The sequence below is a fragment of the Chamaea fasciata genome, unplaced genomic scaffold (assembly GCF_029207755.1).
Source record: "Chamaea fasciata isolate MVZ Bird 193981 ecotype frontalis unplaced genomic scaffold, bChaFas1.0.hap1 SCAF_2, whole genome shotgun sequence".
In the NCBI taxonomy this organism is placed as follows: domain Eukaryota; kingdom Metazoa; phylum Chordata; class Aves; order Passeriformes; family Sylviidae; genus Chamaea; species Chamaea fasciata.
Genome location: NW_027094087.1, coordinates 39,476,662 through 39,498,537, shown reverse-complemented (window position 1 = coordinate 39,498,537; position 21,876 = coordinate 39,476,662). Strand labels below are relative to the sequence as shown.

The 21,876-nt window shown below is 34.2% G+C and overlaps 1 protein-coding gene and 2 long non-coding RNA genes across 7 annotated transcripts in view; 1 reads left to right on the top strand and 2 right to left on the bottom strand.

Moving 5' to 3' along the window:
* The window catches only part of CNTN5 (contactin 5), a 598,136-nt gene that overhangs the window by 78,638 nt on the left and 497,622 nt on the right, over positions 1-21,876 (bottom strand). The window lies entirely within an intron of this gene.
* Positions 15,607-17,053, bottom strand: LOC136285066 (uncharacterized). The gene is made up of 2 exons (XR_010719353.1): positions 16,684-17,053; positions 15,607-16,429 (listed from the first exon to the last, which is right to left on the bottom strand). It is a non-coding gene; the product is annotated as an uncharacterized lncRNA (long non-coding RNA).
* On the top strand, positions 16,967-18,851 carry LOC136285067 (uncharacterized). 3 transcript variants are annotated; one of them, XR_010719355.1, is made up of 3 exons: positions 16,967-17,042; positions 17,255-17,328; positions 17,650-18,851. It is a non-coding gene; the product is annotated as an uncharacterized lncRNA (long non-coding RNA). The 3 variants fall into 3 exon arrangements; XR_010719354.1 differs by lacking the exon at positions 17,255-17,328 and adding an exon at positions 17,129-17,199 and having other exon boundaries at positions 17,021-17,042; XR_010719356.1 differs by having other exon boundaries at positions 17,031-17,173.

The window sequence follows — 21,876 nt, the reverse complement described above, 5'->3', positions numbered from 1 at the left end:
TCAAAGAATAAAACACTACACACTGAAGTCCTTAGGCAATGCGGCCATAAAAAAATTAAATAAAAACCAAAGGTTGAGATGAAAGATTCTTGCTCACTGTGACTATAAAGGAACCTTATAGCTGCAAGGTAATATCACATCCTCTACAGCTATTTTCATCTTAAAATGAGAATGTTTATGTTGTTGATTTTATACATCAGTATAACCTCAAAGCCTGAAGTTCACCACAAAGCAAGGGACTTTGAGGCAAGATATAGGTTTAATTCCATTAGACACTTTTCTGATCTGTTTTCACATCTGAGTGTTTGAAGATATAGGGTTTGAGATCTTATTTAAGTTCAGCTATGCTTTAATTCTTACAACTGCATGATCACTCAAGTTTTTTAATTTTCTCTTTTTTTTTTTTCTTTCCCCTAGGATGTCTTTGATCCAATTCTAATTTTCTATTTAAAGATGAAATCTTTTAGTTCTAAGAACACTTGAAGAAGGCAAGTAGTGTTTTCTGTAACACAATAATGACAAAACCTTTGCTTGTGTTTTGCTTTTGTTTTACTGTAGAAACTTAACCAGGTTGTAGGTAGCATGTAAGCCTAACAAACCGCTGGAGACTTTTGTGTCCAAGTTCATCTTTTGGGAATAGGTACTTTCTAAAAGAAATTTTTGGCTGATGTTCTGCCTGAATTTCAAACTCAATCAGAATGCAGTTGCCACTAATCACTTCCTTATAATCAAGAGAAGAATGTAGACCACCAAGAAATTCTTGGATGCAACACAGGCATTAAGCCATTCTCTCAGCTGTGATGGTTCAAATGTGTGTTTTAAGTACAAATTATACTGGTTTCCTATCCATCTGTGTGAAAGTATGCATGATGGAAAAAAAGACAATATTTTAGGATATTATTTTAGTACCAGATAATTGATGTTTAGAGGATATTCAAGTAATCTAGGGACAATATTCTGATATATAACTCCATAGAATTAGCCATGGTTGTGGAAGGCTCAAATTTGCTGCAGGATGTTATTTTTCTTTCCCCCAGATTTCCATAATTCCCTGGGATTTGAACAAAAATAGTATATTTTGATAAGAATATTTTCAAAAGGATTTTAGTATTCAACATTCTACATCACTAGTCATATAAAAAGTGCAAAATATTTAGTTTGGCCATTAAGTTGAAGTACTTTCTACGAGATGAGATGAAAGAAAAGAATGACATTTGTGGTCAGAGACAGGGACTTCAGAAATTAATTTCATAGGTTTTGCCTAACTAAGCTTTATAACAAGTACAACAACCGGCTTCCAAATAAATAACACCAAGCCTTATTTCCTCCTCTTTATAACTTATTTTACACATCAATATTCTTATGTATGGAAATTTATTTAAATAAATCATTGGTGCTTGAAGAGAAATCCTGAATTGTTATTGGAGTAGTATTTTCATGTGCAAAATGTTGCCTGTTGGGCAAAAATCACCATCTTTATCAGAAAATATTAAATAAAAGGAATTTAAAATGTTTCCATTTAAGTTAAGCCTGTATTGGTCGAGATTTACAGATTGAGGCTTGATTCATTTAAAACGATATGCCTCTCTCTAATTACAGAATTACCATTTTCATCTTTGTAAATGCCAAATGAATTAATCACCATGTCTAAACAACTAATATCTTGGAAATTAAATAATGACTTGCATTTCATTGTATGAAGTTATACTAGCTCTTGATCATCATGTTGGGACACTAGCCATAAGATTTTATTTTATTCGATCTAATTAATAGGAAACTGTTAAAATGAAACCCACAAATGCAGAAATTCAATTTAAGGTCCATACGCCTGATCAAAAAACAAAGACATAGACAAATGCTCTGGAAAATATCTGCTTAAAATAGAAACAGGGCAGATTGTTAAAAATATCTTGTAAAGCAGAGGCATATTTAATTAGCATTTGCTATATTCAGCTCTGAAACTTATGGAAGAACTGTGTATATTTTCAACAGATGAAACAACTGTACCTAATTCCAAGTGTCTTTGGATGTTAGGCTGTCATTTCACAATCAATCTGGATCACTTTCCACTATAACTTTGAGACAGAAGAACAAGAGGTGCTTCCATACAATTAACTAAAACTCATTAATGCCTTATGGCATTCTTATATTTTTATTTTACTTTCCAATGGCATGGGAGGACAGACTACTTAATTCAAGCAAAGTTTACTGAGATTTGATTTTTATTTAAAAACCACAACAATTCTGAATCAGCAGGTTGCTTTTGTGCTTCAGTGTTTTCTAACATAACTTCAGCATACTTGGTTTCAGAACAAGCAATCTGAATGTGGATTTTGTCTTGTGAGTCACAGCCATAGGAGGAATTTCTGTAAAGCAACAAAATTTCACCAATGTGGAGCACAGTGCTCCTACTTCTCTCTCTATTTGACAGACTTTCTAATTTTAATAGAAAAGGTTTGAACTCAGTGCATGCAGGGAGTGAAATTTGGCTTGTACCAAAGCACAGGAATTTGAATGTATATATATTTATTATTGAAAGTCAGTATGTTAACACGATTAAAAAATATGTATAATTTTAACTTACTAATGGAATTTTCCCCTAATGCATGCTTTTCACATCTGATATAAAGGTCTCAGTAACATCTAAAATGTCTTACTTAATGAATGTAATAACTTCTAATTTTTCTTTTACCTACCTGCCTTTGACAGAGAAAATTCCTCTGTTTCAAAGTGGAAAAGACTGACAAGCCACTGGCATATGATCACTTTTTCATCATTATTACAACAAGTTCAATATTACAGTTCTATTTTAAAAGTGCTTGAGATGCAAAACACCTGTAATAGCACAGTGAAGTTGCAGTCAGAAGAAGCACAATGGTAACAAATTTACCTGAGTGCTATAGGCTGTTCTGTGGTTCTACTTGGAACTGGACAATCACCCTGTCAATGAATATAAAGATCTGGTTCTAGCTTGTTGCACAAACTTGAAAACTTTTTGGTGCTCCAGAAAGCCCTGCTTCCAACCCTCGTAGTATTTATTTTTAAATTTATATATGAGAAAAGTCCTCTGTGATACTTTTGGGAGGAAATGTAAAATATGTCCCCCTTCCAGCCTGTCCATTCCCTCAAAACTGGTACAATTACATCTTGTAAGGGGCAGACCACATGCAGGGCATGTAACGGTCATGATATTAGAGCCTGAATCCAGCACATGAGCCTGGAATAAGCTACTGATGGAAAAACATTTTTACCTTTCTGTTCATTACTGTCTTTCTACCAAATAGAGAATCCTGTGAACAAAGCTTAAATATTTTTTGTAATCCATCACGTGGTAACTATGGCAGCACCTGCTTCTATTTAGCCATGGCTTCTTGCAATAACTATTAATCTGAAATAATACAACAACAGATCAATTAGCAGAGACCCATCAATCTACACCACGAAAAAAGACAAGACTCTACAGTAGCTCCCTATAGATTTAGAATATCTGCAGAAAGTAATCCCAAAACTGTATTTGGTTTTCAACTGTATTATTTAGCTAATGAAGATAGTCTTTTTCATTTATTGTACAGTAATTCTGGATTAAAAATTCAGTCACACAATAACCAAGGATGTCCCACAATCTTTCCATAACTATTTTCTAAAAATAGGTTGGTTTTTTTTCTTAGTCTCATTTTAATTAATATATTTAGGGTAACAGACAAAGTCATCTGTTTTCTCCTTTAAACAACAACAAAAGATCGTCTATGCACTATTAGAAAAAGGAGACAGTTAATGGAGAAGGGAGTTCCTTTCATTCCTAGATTTAAATATCTGTTGTTCCTGCAGATATATGTCATGTGATTATATAAATAGAATTTTCTACATTTATTAAACATAAATTTCATCTTTATAAAGCACAGAAACATTTTTTTTCCAAAACAGCTGTCTAGTTCAAGCTCAAAAGAAAATAATCCAAAATTTCATTGTCTGCAGTGACACAAAAAAGATCTGTACCATTGCACAATAAATGAAAAAAAAGTTACTCTTAAAAATTGATAAAGTGTATGCTCAAACATGGAAATAGAAGTGTCATCTTCATTTATTATTTTCAACTAAAAAAAGTAATATGCAATGACTGAGCAACCTTATTCAAATTTCTAACCATTGTATATAGATGATTTTGCCAGACCCAGCAGAGTAAACTAAACAAATTGTTCCTTAGTTAACTCAATAAAAGAGAAATCTGTGGGCACAGAACAGTGTATTTTTAACTGCATAGATAATGGTGACAAATAAGTCACATACTGAAATAAAATAAATCTTGAGCAGTAATGAACAATGAACTAAATCTTATAGCACATTAAGGAACCTATCCAACAAAGTGAATGAGATGCCATTATGTTAGACATATTTGAACTAAACCCAGAAAAATGACCATGAATTCAAAAGTTTGAAGCTAAATTACACCATGCTGTGAAAACAAAAAGTGCAGAAACATCTGGAATATGCACCTATCACCTATAGATTAGATCTTTACACAACATTCCTTAGGATATGTGCATTTTCTTTTCCTCTATTTCTGTAATTTCTACATTTAGACATGTATTTAAGCCTCAGTTAAATCTGTGTTTGTCTTCTGACTGCTTCCTTGTTCGCCTCCTTCTTTCTCTTTTGAAACATTTCTTCTTTGACTGCCATTAGAGGGGTGTAACTCCTCCTCTGAATTCATGGGTATTGGTTTCCGAAACATAAGGGGTAGCTGGAAGAGCATTTAAGAAGGGAAAGAAATGAACAGTTTGATTTTCAGAAAGGAGTGAGTGGCTGAAATGAAGAATTTTGGAGCATGCCAAACACTTCTCCCAGACAGCTAGGCAGATGGATGGGCAGACTGGCATTTATACTGCACTATATAGACCTGTAAATATGAAGAAGGGAAAAAAAGATTGGGTCCTTCTATGAGAAGTTTGTGATGTTCAAACTTGGTACTCATTCATGCAACAAATGATTCCCTCAGTCCTGGCACGTCTTGACATTTCCTCTGACTTCTGATACTAAAAATGATAAAGAGAAGACACCTGCCTCACCAGCCAGCTATGTTTATATGAATGTTGTACTATCAAGGTGGGAAATCTCTCCATTAAAAAAGAAAAAAAAGAAAAAAAAAAGAAAAAAAAGGAGAAAAATTTAGTGCTGTTCTAAACCCATGTCTTAGTCTTTCTGCTTCTCACCAAACTCAAGAAAGAAAACATCAGTCAGATCTTTTTCATTTCACAGTGTGCTTGCATAGTACAGAAGTCTTCAACTTTGCCAGAGCTATTATTATACAACAGTGCTAGAAACAGCACATATTGTGCAAATGAAAACTAGGACCAACTTAGTTTCTTGACTTGAGACTTGGGGGATGTACCTTCTTTTGATGAGTTTCAGTGAGTTTATGGAGCCTTTTTCCAATGACAAATCAACAAAACATAAAAAAGTGCATAACTGTAGGCTCCAGAGGAATAGATCAGCCCCTCAGCCTTTAAAATTTTGAAGCTAGATTTGAGCTGTAGAAATGGAATATTATCAAAAAGGGGAAAAAAATGAAAAGTTGTTTCAGCCTACTTTATTAACTGGTATTAACTTTAAAAAATACCATCTGTTCTTGGGCTAGAATTAGAGGCAATATTTATTTAGGATAAGTTTTTTTTTAATGGTCTTTTTTCAACAATTAAACAATCCTTACAGAAAAACCTGGATAATCCAGAAAATTTGGCACTACAAGTAATAATTACTGCTCATATTCTCAATTAACAAAGTGCTCAATCCAATTAACAAAGAAAAATTACTTCTATCATGTCTAAATCCTAGATGAAAAATATCACAAGATGTTCAATGCTCTTTGACTGTAAACAATAGTTCCTTGTTATTCCAGTGAGAGAAGCTGAAGGAGGGGGGCTTGGCACAAAAAGGACAATGATCAAGACTTTGTTTTAAGGAGGTAGAGAAGGAAAAATGACACAACAGGCCTGTCTAGAATAATACTTCAATCTACAATAAAGATTTATCCCTGAAGTTCTATTAAAAGTTAATAAATTAGTATGTTTTTGAAATTTGGATATTATTATGCAATTAAATGTCTAATCCTTCACCAAATCTTTCAAAACCCTTATTTGCTGTGATAGTCTATTATGAGGAACTGTACAATGAAAATATCTGGAGTATCACAGATGGCAATGGACATGGAAACTGGTTTTTCATAATGAAAGTTAAATACAACAGATTGCACTCTGAACATAGCTGAACATCTTGAACCAGAACATTTTGACTCCACTTTTTAAAGTACGGCTAGAAATCAAAATGTTGAATCTGTAGAAATCTCAAAAATTACATTTCCAGAAAATTAATTTATATATTTTTTTTATCTAGGCACATTTATGTGCATGGGTGTATATGTCTCATAAAACTGCCTTTTGAAGAAAAGATAAATCAAATCATTGTGATTTTGATAACAAATCAAAGACAAGGGCTTTAGGCAGGTGATCATTAAATCTTAAACTTTCTTGAATGGCAGTTTAGTGCACATTCATTGTTGGGAAGACATTTCATGTAGGGAAAATCAACATCCCAACAGTAGTCAGCCAGCTGGGCAGCTGAAGTGTAAAATGATCAATGTTGAGCAAAAAGTTTAGTGAATTCTTGAGTACCTACTTATTTAATTCAGTCAAGTAATTATTGCCCAGAAACTTTAAAGACAAAACTATTGAATACATCTGCTTGTTGTTTAAACATTGCCAGAATACAGCTCTTTCCATGTGAGGAAAGTGAGTAGATCATCCAGAATCTAGAGGAAGAAAGGTGAGAGCTAAAGTGTCAAAAGAGGTGGCTCCAATTTAGCAGCTGCAAATATATGCCCAGCTTCTGGGGCACAACTGTTTTCTTCCCACACTCAGAAGAGCCTCATAAGATTTCTCCAGCTCAAATAGTCTTGACTTTTGAGCTTGTTTCCTTACTGACATTCTTATAGTTTCTTACATTCATAACAGTGAGGCAAAGAACCTAAAATGTCAGGATGAACTTCAGGACCATGGTAACTCAAGTCCATAGTATTTGAAAGGTCTGGAAGACAGGCAGAACACAGAAAATCTGTCTGTTATGTAGTAAAATCTGTGCTTTTGTTCTGTTTGCCCCTCTTTACCACAGGACATGAGCGTTTCAGGTCTTCTGAAACTCTCAGCCTGAATGTGTTGGCTAGCATCTATTTTTAGTTCTATATATGTAAGGTTCTTTTGAGACCCTTCTACTGAGATTAGTTCTTTTGTGACTGGGTGGTTTTTGGTTTGTTCTTTTTTTTTTTTTTTTTTTTTTTTTTTTTTTTTTTTTTTTTTTTTTTTTCATTCCTCAACAAAACTTTGTTCTGAGACCATTTTTTAGTTGCTTGTCAAATTACTCCCCTTGTTTTAGTTAACTGTGGTTATGGCTTAGGTTTTCAAATATAATCTAATAAATTATATGAAATAGTATAAAATTCCTTCTCATACATTGCTCATTTTGACCCCACTGTCTGCAGTACACTGTTTCATTTTTTTAATCTCTAAGATTCCCATTCCTGTTAAGTGATGTAGCAAAAGTCAGTGAAGAATATAGTAATTACCTTCATTTGAATGAATACACTAATGACTGATAATTTATTCTCATGTGGTACCAAATGAGTGTAGCTGACATTAAAATACTGCATTATTGCATTAAATCTGTGATTTCTCACAGAAACTCATTATATTCCTGTGTATTCCACCTACAAGTTTTAGATTTATTATTTATTAATTTGATTCCTCCTTCAACATAAAATATTAAGAATGGTTCTATAAGTCACTGAGGAAAAGAATACATTTTCATCAAAGACAAATACAACAGTAAAACAAAAGAAAATTAAAACAGAGGCAAAACACACTTTTTGCTTGAGAATTGAAATTTTTTCCTAATTTTTTTGGCAAGAACTTGGAAAAGAAACACAATTCATTAATTCTATTTAGTCGTCATATTATTAATTTGCTTAAACAGACTGCTGTCTAAACCCAGTATTTTTCAAGGATTCTCTGCTTTTGAACTTCCATTATCAAGGTCATGGATGGGTTTTGCTGCTGTTTATCATGCTCCAGGAATACAGTGATTGCCTGATGAATAAAATCAGAAGAATGACAGGCACATGGAGTTAGACCTTCAGGAAGGTGTATGTACTTCATTTAGTAGGGATATCAACTCCCAAGGCTCAGATGACTGCAGCAGAATTTGTCTTTGATTCAAAGCAATAATTGAGAGGACTTAAAAGCAGCATGCTTCAGTGCTGTCTTGCTGTCTTAAACTGCCACTCCTCTCCAGCTCATCCACACTCGCAGTAATTGACAAAGATCGTGCAACATTTGACTGCTTTCTCCCTCCCGGACTACAAAGGAGAAAATTGAACAGTGTTTTTTTCTTAAGTACCTCCTGGTTAAAGGTAAGGCAGTTATGGGAAAAGGAGTTCTGGTTCCTTTATAGCCCATACTTTGTGTCTAGCAGCTTCATTTTTTGCTTTATTAAAATTAATTCAGCTTCTCACAGAGGTACAAAGGGGCAAACCTGTAAAAAGATTAATATAATCATATTGAAATGGAACTCAATTATAGACTGTGAGGTTTGAAACCAAGTGAGTTCAATGATAACAGAGGAGCGATTACTACTGGAGGTAGCAGAACTAGGTAGTATCTTCCACTTCTGTCTCTATTTTTGTTGGTTATCCTTGCTGCCTGCATCAGCCTAACAGGTACTAGAGAACCATATGTTTTGAGGATGCTCTGAATCTCTGGTTGTTTCTTAGACTAATTCCTTATTTGGTGTCCGTGCCAACGTGGTGTCCACTGTGCCCATGAAGGCAGCCCCAGCTCAGCCTGCCCCTGTGACACCAAGGCTGCACTGCAGGGCAAAACCAGCATCCCATATTGTGATGCACTGCCAGTGACTTCCGTGTCAGCCACTAAAATTCTGAAAATAAATGCCTTTACTGCACAAGCAGATGCTCTTGAAAGTAAGTGTACATTTTTGGCTTTGCATGCATGGGATCAAAATAGACAAAAATTGGAAGGCCCTGCCTGATCTTGTTCCCCTTTCCACATTGCTACAGTATTGCAACTTCGTAGGGTACCACACCAATATCTCTTTAGCTGCATTGTGTCAGAGGGCTATCAACCAAAACAGCATCAATTTTGTAAAAAATTTATGTAAAAGAGTAGCGGTTAGAAATAGCCTCATAATAATTTCAATGTCTATAAATATAACAGATTTTTTAGTATTTATTGATATAATTAGTATACATTTTGCTGTACAGAACTCAAGGTTAACCCTCTATAGTCATGGAAATTCGTGGTTTAATTACTCTTAATATACTTAAAACCAAAATTTAGCTTTTTGTAACACAATTAATTGCTTACTGCCTAAATCTTCCTATAAGGAACATTTATGTAAAGGTTTGACAGGGTTATAACTTCAATCATAGTCATAAAATGCTGAAATAAAATGGGTCAGATAAAATATGTTAAAAATCTATTGTGAACTCTCCTCAGAAGAACAAATTAGTATTACCTTCAATTTTTCATTGTATCACCTCTCATAATGCATTTGAAAAAGACAGAAACAAGTTGTTTTATCTAGAGTTCCTTAACTGCCATCAAGTAGTTTTGAAAATGATAAAATATGACATTAATGTGATTAATGCGTGCATTTTGTAAACAAATCAATTAAAAATAAAGCTGAGTAGTAGTTAAAATTCATGGTAATTAAAAACCTTCATTAACACAGCACAGCTGAGAACACTAGATAAAAGTCTGAGGAACTGCTTACATTTCATTCAAGCCCTGCTACCGAATGTTTTGTTAATAATTATTTGCTCTCAGCTTGCAGGATAGATCCTAATGTCCTTAAATGTCCTAAAAATTTAATTTAGATTGTTTTTCTTAGTTTTCTTTGTTATTAAATGTAAGAACAGCAGAGGTGCTGGATGTTAAGAAGTGTTGTATTTCAATGTAACAAAAGAAACCTGAAATGTGTATTATTCCTAAAAAAACTGGTAACATCAGATTCAAAAATCCAGAAACAATCTTGTTTCTACACTACTTTGGCATAATGAAAACTGTCAGAGCAGCATCTGTTGTGTTTTAAAGCCTGAGTGGAGAGATTTTCCTGCTGCCTCTGATTGATAGTGGAGATCCATCACTCAGTACAGAGGCTGAGCCTGGCTAATGCATTTTACTGGTATCTTATTCCACCCTTAGCTGACAAGAGTTAAGACAAACACAGCGACCTATGAACATGATACCCAGCTTGAAAATAAGCCTTGTGGTTTTTAGAAAGTTTTGTTCTGTTTGGTTTTTTTTTTTTTTTTTTTTTTTTTTTTTTTTTTTTTTTGTGTTCTGTTTGGGGTATTTTGTTTGTTTGTTTGTTCTTGTTTCTTTAGTTTAGTTTGGTTTTTTTGTTTGGTTGATTGTTCCTGTTTCTTGAGTTTAGATTGGTTTTTGTTCTTGTTTTTTTCTAAGAGGGCATGACTACTCAAGAGAAAAAAACCCAAAACTTGACCAATAAATGTTTTTGAATGCTCAAGGTGAAAGGAGACTGTAGCAAGGTGGAAGCCATAATCTGGAAGGGAAATGGACTAGAAGTACAAATAGCAGGAAGGTACAGAAAAACAAAGGCAGAAGATCACTCCTGTCTATTGCCACTGGATTTAGGATACAGAATGTATTGAGCTATTGTGCAACTTGTCCTGAGGTAGCAGAAATTATAATTCCTTGGATTTGATAGTTGCTATTTATCTGCACAATAAATAGCTCCTTTCTCACGTTACAAAGTAGAGTACAGCAAGACTTGTTCAATGTTTTGAATTACCAACAAAGCAGATTTGGACTGAGCTAAAAAATGTTATTTGTTCTGTTTGTCTTTTCAGTAAATCACAATGCAATACTCAGCATAGCAACTCTATTTGATGTCAGCATGTTTTGCCCTTTTTTCATAAACCTATAGTATGCCAAAATTTGCTGAGCATGCTGATTTGGTCGATGTAATAATTGATTATCTAGGAAAAAAATACAAAAGAAAAATCACATTTGACAACAGAGACATTTCAGTGCAACATCATCAACAAAGCAGAAGGTTAAATTCAGCCTTTCCCTCGTATGCAGTAACTGAAGACATTGGAGCTGTATTTGTACCAGGCTTGGACATGGACATTAGTGTCTGATGCTACATGGATAATCATGTGAAGGTTTTCTGGTTGATAGAAGGATAATAAATCTGTGCTTACTCCTGTTTCTTATAGATGTGGAGGATTCTTACATTCAGGTAGTAAGAACATATACAACAATTACAGGAAGGGCAAGATACATTCAGGTATTCATGACTTTTATTTTGTTTTTATCTCAGTGGAATAAGCTGTTTATCTTCTAAATGAAATACAAAAATGTGTAAGCAGGAGACACAGTACTAGAAATTTATTTAACTGAATGTTTCCTCTATCTTTCGAAGGGACGTTAATGGTTTATGAGTAAAACAGATTTAAAAAAGACCTTAACCTTGTTGAAAATCCAAGTCAACAAGAAACTAATAAATACTATTGAAAGTTACCGACTTTAAAAAAAATAGCAACAAAAAACTCCAACCACCCTAACACCCTTTAAAAAGTACTATATTTATTTGACAAGAAGGATTCAACTGAAAAAAACAGGAGATAGCATTTCTGGTTTTGTTCAGCAAGGAACCTTAAGCTATTAAGAAATTTGTAGTTTTCAGGATGTACATGTTCTCTTTTCCAGTTATCTGTATTTATTATATGTAGTTTGATTATATCTATTGTCTGGTAGACATAGATGTCATGTCTGGCATCATGTGCTATATATACGTTTTCAAAGTATATATAAATCATTGCTATTGTGGGCACTGATAAAAGAGGAAAGGAAGAAAGTGAAGGCAGGAAGGGAAAGTTAATAGGACACTGAGTTCTTAGTTGTTGACTTGGAAATATCTTTAGAACACAGGGAAAATACTAGCAATGCTTAGAAGAAGACACTAAGCATTATATTCTTTTGAGATACTAAACATAATCAAAGTGAAGCCCCATTTGTACACAGAACTTTAGATAAACTGAGTATTTAAATGAAATACAATTAAGCTTTGTCTTATGACACTATTTTAATTTAATTGTAGAGGAGATGGGATAAAGTTAGTATATCACTACGGCATAACTTCTTTTGAGAGATGAGTTCTGTTGGCAACTGCAATATAGTCAGTATTGGCAAGATATGATGTTTCCAGCATTCATGGTGTAGTTTCCATTTAGCATCAAAGCATCAGTTTGAATCTTATTTTATCTATAACTGTGATCAGATTTGTTTTCCAGTGATACCAAACTGAGTGGGAAAGCCGATACTTCAGAAAGGAGAGCCCTCTGCAGGAAGATCTGGTTAGGCTGGAAAAGTGGAATAACAAGAAACTTATGAAGTTCAACAAGCACAAGTGTAAGCTCTTGCAACTGGGAACTCATAATCCAGGAGTGCAGCACAGACTGGGATCTAGCTGGCTGGGGAGAAGCTCTGTGGAAGGGGGCTTAGGGGTCCTGGTGGACAAATGTAACATATAAAGTATGCTGCTGCAGCAAGGAAAGCCATCAGGGTGACAGGTTGCATCAAGAAGGGCACCAGTAATAGAATTAAAGAAGCCATAATCCTACTCTAGTCAGTTATTTCCAGGCCACATGTGGTGTACTGCATTCAGTTTTGGTTCCTGTTATACCAAAAAAATATGGTAAGGCTGCAGGGAGTCCAGAGAAGGGCCTCAAAGATGATCAAAGAGCTGAGAAGCCTGACACATGAGGAACAGCTTAGAGAACTGGATTTATTCAGCCTTGAGAACAGAAGGCTCAGTGGACACCTTATTAGCATGCTCCACTGTTTAAAGAAGAGGGGAAACTTCCTTTTTATGAGGAGATATATGATACATGATAAGGGGTAATAGGTGCAAGTTACTCCTGGGGAGATTGCACTTGGTCAGAAGAGCAAAATATTTCACAATAAGAACAATCAGCCATTGGAATAACCTCTAAACGGAACTGGTACCCTCTCCTAATATTGGACACATTTAAGATCCAGATGAAAAGATTTCTGGGCTATCTTGTCTAGATTGTGCTTTTGGCAAGAAAGATTGAACCAGATGATCCTTTATGTCCCTTCCAACTGGGTATTCTATGATTCTATGACTTTGCTTTAAAGGTGATTGAGATCAGTTGCTCATTACAGCAGTCATTGCATACTGTCACTTCTTTGCAATCACTGAGAACTTTTGAAGACTCTGTTGCCATTACGTGTATTTGCCATCCATGCCATTTCTGACAATGCTTATTCACAAATCTAAAATTTTCTCTTGATCATACATGACAGGCCATGATGGGCTCAGATGACACTGAGCGTTACATTTCCTCTGTCACAGAGCTGTGCCAAGCAGGAAGAAAACAATTTTCTTGACACATGAAAGCATTTTTTTGCAGACATTATTAAGATATCTGTATGCTGTAAGAAAGGAAGAGTCAAGGTTCACAGACTTATTTGGCTTTTATCAGTATAAGTTGAAGTGAAGCATCAAATGCATGAAGATTAGTGCAGTTTTCTGTGCTTGTAAAAGTAAAGAGCTGCCCACAGGCTCACAACATATAGAAAGTCCACAGTCAGTCAAAGGCACCAGGGGAGATAATGAACCATGCAAAAAATCCATCTGGACCAAAATTAAGACGTAACTTGCCCATTTACCCTGAGAAATGTGCTAAAGGGGCGCAGGTGTGTCATTCTGCAACATTGTGCCACTCAGCCTTTTTAGAAGCTGGTCAGAGGACAAACAAGAAGTTTTGGTCATCCTATTTTCAGTGTAGGAAATACAGGAAAAGAAAGAAAAAAATCAAATCAGCTGGTATTCAGAGCAAAAATTTCACTTGCAAGGCAATGCCAAAGGTTTGCCACTAATATACAAAACAGAAAATGTAAGGATTATTGCCTCAGGAATGCTGCTTCTTAGAGTGCCCAACTTTGCTTTTTAATGAGCTCATTTTTAATAAGACTATATTAATTCATAACATTTCAGGGTCTTCAAGCTACAGAAAGAAGATAGAATGTATCTTTTTAGAAGATAACTGACTGATTAGAATTTTGTCTAATAAGTTACCAAATTTTAAATTTATTTAGTGCATTTTCTCTTCCTATTGTAGATTTGAACAAAGATAAAATCAGTCAGGAACAATACCAGCATATTAACTCACAAATTGAGGCCAGTGACACAATCAGTGAGCTCTCAAAACAAGATTCTCCTTTTTCTTAATATCCCACATAATTTTAAGATAGATAATTTTTAATTATTATCAATATATATATATACATATATATATATATATAACTACAACAGCTAAAAAAATTGTAAAAAGAACTTGTCTTATAGTTCAGGAAAATAGGGATTTTCTGCCAGGTGTTCTTGTATAAGATTCCACTGGAAATACTTGAATCACTTGTAAGCAAATACCTTTTATCTGAAAAAAAAATAGTTCTAAAACTTTTCTTCTTAAAATAAATTAATGGAAAAATATGAAGTTTGAATAGTTTGAATAGTCCAAAATACCATAGTGCCATGGTATTTTTCATCATATTTTGTCTAATGTTAATAAAACTAATCTGTTCTCTGCTGGGTAGCTGTAAGTTCTTTCTTGAACTACGTGTAGAAACTAGCCAAATTCTGAAAATATAAGCTCAAGACTAAGCTTTCTTGTGATGATGCTTCCTTCCAAACTCATTCTATTCCATTGTCAAAATATGAAGCCACACATTACCTTTTTTTCCCCAAAACAATTGTTACTAATTTTGTTACTTATTTAAAAATAATTATCATAAGAACATTAAAGCACTATGACAACCAGGTATGATTCACTGTTTATTCAACTTTGATCAGGACTAGGACTAATGATCTTGCTGGGTCCCTTCTAACCTGACTGATGATCTGATAATATGACTAATTAACCCTGCAAGACTCTGCAGAATAAATTAGAAACATTACTCTCATCCCACTAGTCAAGATGAGGAATCCAAAGAACGAAGTGACTTAGGGTGGTCTCAGTCCTTGTCAAAGTCGTGTTTCAGGCTCCAAAGTTCATCTCTGTGCATTCAGAGAGACAATGACACACACTGAAAATTTGGGAATGTTTTACAGAAAACTCAAAGAAATTAAGGCTTTCAGATGATTATCCAGAATTCTTTATCTCCACTGAACTGAACTTTGGAATATTATATGTATTTGACAAGAAGCAATGTTAAAAGACTCTTCCAAGGTTAAATAAAATAGCAAACAAAAGCCCTCAACCTGAAAATACTGAGACATGGAAACAGTGATTTTATATTATTCATTTCCCAGAATTCTATTCTCAAATTTAGGCTTTATTTCTGTGGCAGAATCCCTGGAAGTAGAAAGGCACATGTCTCCTCCCCTCCCTTATGAGACTGTCAGGCAATCTCAGTGATTCTTGCCATGCAAAGCTTCTTTCTTACTAGCATAGAGCATTTAATCAATATCTAATCTAGTGTATACAGGTTTTATTTCTTTTTTTTTTTTTTTTTTTTTTTTTTTTTTTTTTTTTTTTTTTTTTTTTTGTTTCAGTGTAAGAGTTGTTATGGTCAGTTTAAATTAAACCATGAAGACAAGCAAAGGAGCATGGAATTGCCTGAAACAGGTAGTTATCCTGTATCCTCAGTATATTGTTCAATCAATTACACAGGAAAAAAAAATAATAACTTGATGGTGTTTACTGAAAAACAGTACATGTATATCCTCTATTATGGTAGCAAAAAAATAAAAGCTTATGATCAGATGCATAGCATAACATACGTGTATATCTATAATAAATAACATAATTTGCACATTTTTATACATACATAAAATATAAATATTTTATAATTTATAAATATATACAGTACAGTGTATACTTACTATATATATTTAATATGTTCCCCATGAGAAATAACCCTATATTTTCCCCAGAGCATACAGAAAATATTCTTAGTGATTAATATACATTTATTGTAGGTATTTAATGCTGTAGTACAGGTGGATGAGGGTTACTTCTTTCCCAAAGTTTTTAACGTTAATTATTATTTTCCCACCTATATCCTGTAGAGGCTTTTCCCTGTAGTTAAAAATTACTCTCCTTAGAAGACAGTTTTGTGGCACTTTTAATTAGTTCTATATTTTTTGGTCATTTTCCTGAATGTGGTTGACAGAGGCGTCCTCAGTAATTGTTGAGGTCGGGGATCTTAACGAGACCTTATCCTCATTACTCCAAATGGGAATTGCATCACTGCTTTTCTGCACTAAAGATCAGAAATGTACAGCTCAACTTCTTAGAAATGCTTCTATCCTATTCCAATTAGAAAATTGAAGAAATTAAGCATATTGAGCCTGAAACTGGCAGGACATAGGAAGAAATGTGAAGATAATTGGAAGGGGGTATCAGGACAATAAAAATAATCTCCTTTTAAAAAACACCAATTAAAATCAAATATATTATAAGCTGAAAGATGTATTTTTATTTAATGCCCAGTAACCTGTGATTCTTTGGTAAGGAAGTTGGCTCTGTGCCTAGAAGTAGTCTAAATCCTTAAATAAACTTACCCATTTCAGTCTGCAGATATTCAATCCCCACTTAACTAAGATGATGGTTGTGCAAATTGTAGCTTAATTTTATCTTGTGGTTATACTCAGTCTTTTGAACCAATGGAAGGAAGCAAGTATAAATATAAAGAATTTAAACAGCAACAATGTAATCAATTAATTCCCTACTAAGGCAAGCCACCAGATCTAAAGGAGAAGTTGAATATGATTGAAGGCAGTGTAATAGATGGATTGAAGTCAGGAAATTTATATCAATGCCAAATCAATTACAGGTTGCAGGTGTTCAGAATTAATTAAAATAAATTGCTATAAATCAGACATTAGTTATCTGTCCTGAGTGAAGGAAAGCAGAAAAGAAAGTAAAAACAAATATATTTCTTTTATAGAAATGTTGAAAAATATCAGAAACTAAATGTTAGAAATAATTGTTTATTTTTGTTGACAGAGTTTTTATTCTAAAATCAAAAGTCTATGAAGGTCTCTTCTCAAAGTAAAGCGTGCTTCATTTTTAGAAAGGTATTTATGCTAAATTACTTTGTTGAATCTGATGTTTATACCTTCTGTGTTTAAGACTGGAGATAATACAGCTTGCAGACATGAAAATAAACTGAGTTTGGTATTGCACAGACAGAAACTTCAGTGCAGGTAAATAAATATTGACTTATGCTTGCAAGTATCTAGAAAAAGAAATTCTATGAACAAATATTTAAGAATCCTTAATGTTAGAAATTGTTTATGTGAAAACAATACTATGTAAATATGTATAAATATTTTTCAACGTTACTTTTGCTTATCATTAAAAAAATGTTAATATGTGAAGTCATATCAAATAGTTCACGGGTCAGAAAAATTACTGTCTGATAAAAATCCATATAAAACCATAGAAGGCAGATAATGAAAACAATATGGTTTGTTTTCCTAAATGTTAGAGAAAGGACTGGACAAAATCAACTTCTACATCCACAGAGTTCCAAGGATGATGAAGTTGCAATGTATGTGACAGAAGTCCCAGCAATGTTGTTTTTACAGTAATGGGAGACTTACCCAACAAAAAAATGGTGAAATATATCAATTTCCAAAAGAATCTGATGAAGAGGAGAGGAGGGAAATTCGTGGAGTTTGCAGGAGGAGAGGAAGAGAGAAAAGGACACTGGAGGCAATGAAAATGAGATCTGCAACGTCCATGATGCTCACAAAAGCATCTCAAAACAATGTGGAAACTTGATGTGTTTCTGAATTGCATGTAGGAACAACACAGGTCTGCAGACTCCCTCTGGCTTTTCCTGCATGATATATTAGACACGCAGCGTCATGACAGAAGTGTCAAATTTAATTACCTATGTTCTCTTGAACAGGAAAGGGGGTGAAAATAAAGCCTTGTAAAACATCTACTGATAACAATTACTCATGAAGCCATTAGCAGTGAACTTCTTTAGCTGCCTGTATGGCAAATCAAGGCCCAGGTTTTCAAGCAACTTAAGAAGAACCACATACACTTGTAAAACAAGGGGATGACAGCTGAAAATGTGAGAAATCTGTAAATGAAATGAGGAAGGGTAGAATAATAACTCAACATTAAAAAAACACCAGTTAGCAGTCACTCTCACTGAAGTGATTTAGTGGAGACAGAAAATACTAAAAACCTTGCAACCAGGGACATGACTGGCCAATATAGTGGTTTGTGTATTGTAAAACATCCATGAGTTTCATTGGCTTCTAGGTTTCTAGTTTGAAAGAGGAAACATTATATGACTCAATCCTAGGTACTGCACAGTCCAAGTTACAGCCTCATTTTTCTGCTAGTTTGTTTCACATAGACCCCATTCACACCCCATCTGTTTCTCAGGGCATAATTTGGCCTCACATCTTGTCCACAAAATCAAAGTTTCTCATATATCACCATTAATGTGGTAAACGGTTCCTATGACCCTTTGCTTTTCTATAAATCACAAGCCATGAAGACATTCCATGGTGATCAAATCTGTCAGTGGAAATTTCATTAAATGCAGTTTTTCAAGCTGCTATTTATAAACAAGCAGATTTTTTTTTCTCTGCAGTAGAAAATTAGATTATAGCTTACAATGATTTAGATATACTTTTTCTGATTTGTACATTTAACTAAGAAATGTATTTATATCCTCTTACTTAAAAATGAGAATATCAACTCCTGTCCTATTCTATGAACAGCGTTTATCATTTAAAGAGGATCTGATGAGAGCTTTGGTATATATTAGAGAAAATATTTCTATTGTTTCCATGGTTCATATTGACTATCAATCTCACTAATACTACTATATGTGGTATTTGTGTCTCATAACTAGCAATATGTCCTGGGACAAAACTCACAGTGTCAACATTTCTACACAGAAAGCATAAACTTTTCATCTTGACTTCTGGATTTTAAACAATAAATTGCATTTCTTCCACAAAAAAAGACACCTGCTTACATAAACGTCATCCGTTGTATCAACCTGCATCCTCACGTGGGAACTGCATGTACTTGAGCAGTGCCTAGCACAATAGATGCAGAGACAACAGTGATAGCAAGTGTATTATTTGTACATTTTTGAAAGCTGAATCGTTAGAAAAATAATTTCTTGGGAAGGAAAAAATGCAATTTTATTTGTCCCTTTCCATTCAATTTTCTGCCTCTGTTTGAATTACAAAATTGTTGATCCTAATTCAGTTGCTAGAAGATGAAATGAAAGGACTGTAAATAGTTTAAGGAGGTTATGTTCAATACTTTTTGGTTAAAAACTAATAAAGTCATGTAATAACAAGCAAGATGGCTCTTTAACTTTTGGGATCCTCTGATTTTACCTGAATTTAATTTTCAACTTATTTGTTCTTTGTCTCATAACTATGAATAATTTACATCCATTTAAAGATAAGATTTTTTTTTCCTCTATATAGTCCGGGGATAGAAATCCTCTGTGATAGTTCTAAATGCTAATAATAATCAGCTTACATAATACTCAGTGAGACATTTAAGGTTCGCCATCATGTTTTGGGCTCAGCCTATGAATCTTTTATTGGGAAATTTATGTAGCTTATAAAATGAGAAAGGTGCCACCTTTGAGTGCTTTAACTGTTTCATGTTTCATCCACTTCTGATGCAGTTCTCTGTTCACAGCCAGTTTACTGCTAAGAATGTGACAAGAGCAGCAGCTGGTAATTTGTCAAGACTCCTTGAGACTTCATTTAGTTGCTTCAGTAATTTTAATGCCTATCCAGAGTCCCTTGAGTAGAATCCCTTCCATTGATCAAAATTCTCCACTTGCTAAGTGCGAAATCTAAGTTAACAGTACATGGGTAATAGTGCTGCAGAAAAAATACCGCAGAGATCCACAGAGTGCTGTTAAGAACCTGGGACATCGATGCTCGTTTTTTCAATCACCCTGCTATGAGAATGAAAGCTGCAGCAGAGAAATTTCTAAGCTTCCAGAATGTGCATTAAAAGCATGGCAGGTGTTTCTTTTTTTCTAGTCAGGTTTCAACATCATACGAAAGAGCATTAAGCCACAATCTACAATAAGAAGTTCCTGTCCTCAATATTTAAGGGGAAAGAAAAATGCTTTTGAAGTCTGGAATCAAGAGTTTTGAAGCTGAATGCATTTTTCTGCACTTTGTGTTCACTTAAGAGCCACTTCTTTTGTTGGGAGATCTGTTCTTGATCAATCTCTACAGTTTTCTACCTTTTTTTCATGTTTTTCTTGAAGTGTGTATTGTGGAAATATCAATGTAAACTTTGATTGTAATATTATGAGTGAAATGCTTCAGTTGTTTCCATAATTAAACTGTTAATTTTATAGTAAAACAAAGGCTCAGCTAGTTCAACATATGACAGTAATTTTGTCATTTCCTTTTTCACATGCTTTTAAGGCAAAATTAATTATACAATTTTGATACTTTCCTCTACATTATGAAGGCATTTGCCTGATTTTCTTCTGGCTTCCACATACAAATTAAGCAGAATTTTAACATAATTGTCTGTGTTCAGATTACCAGTCTTTCTCTTAACCAAGCACTTCCCAGGTGGGGCTGATGGGGCAGTGTCTGCCTGCAGCCTCCTCACTGAAAGCTTTGTTACTCTGCTCACACCACAGTTCAGATTGGTACTTTAAGAATTTCTGAGAAGCCCAAAACAGAGATAAATTTAACTATGGTTTTAGGTAATGTACTTAGGTTTTGAAAATATTAGACATGCTATTTAAAATTAATCAACTCCTTGGAGCTGATTTCTTTCAGTTTGATCAGTTAAGGAAGTCTGTAAGTCTGAAAGGTTGCAGGAAGTCCCAGACTGGGGTTTGGGAAGATATCTTTAAAATATTAGTAAACAAGAAAATGCCTCCTAAAATCATGTCACAGTTGGAGACTATGGCATGGAATGAATAATAAATACTAAACATGGTTAATGCAGGTATTCCTGAACGTGACAGAAAACTGACTCTTTTTTTCCAGCATTGTTCCTGGATCCTGGACCTGAGAATAAAAGTAGTAGGCTCAGTGACTTGATCACAGATGAAACCTTGAAAAACTACTCACTGGACAAAGGACCAGAATATAGAGTAAAATTATTTTTATTAGGTTAAAGATACAAAAATTATAAGGAATTTGTTTCTCAGAAGTTTCTAGGAATTTTATAAGTAAAGGGGAAAAAAATATTTCTGGGGAAGGGTTCCAGAACTAAACTAAGTAAAGAAACAGTTTGAAAATTATTACAGAAATGTGAAAAGGGGCTATGACATAGGCAAAGTAATATACAGAAAGGTAAAGTACACTTTGTTACACGCTGATAAAAATGGGTGCATTACGTAGGGACGTAAAGTGGGGAGAAAGACCATCTCTTTGGATCATTTGAAAGGAAACAAGATGAAGTCTCTAAACTGCAGTATTTTCTCACTTAATATTCTTAAAGTAATGATGAGCAAAATAAATGAAAGTATAAAAAAAGCATGTTATGGTGAATAACCTCCTGGAGATAATACCCAAAGTTATCCTTTGGCTTTACTCACTTGACCTCATATCACTGAGAGATATCATATCAAATGTCACTGAGAGGTATTTGCCACATGTACTAAGGAATGCATCTGGGCTCTGAGGAGTAACAAGCTGACCATGGAAAAAAATGCACCTGAAGGCTGGTCATCTGAAAATGAATTCAAGTGATGTGTCAAGATAAAAAAACCCGTC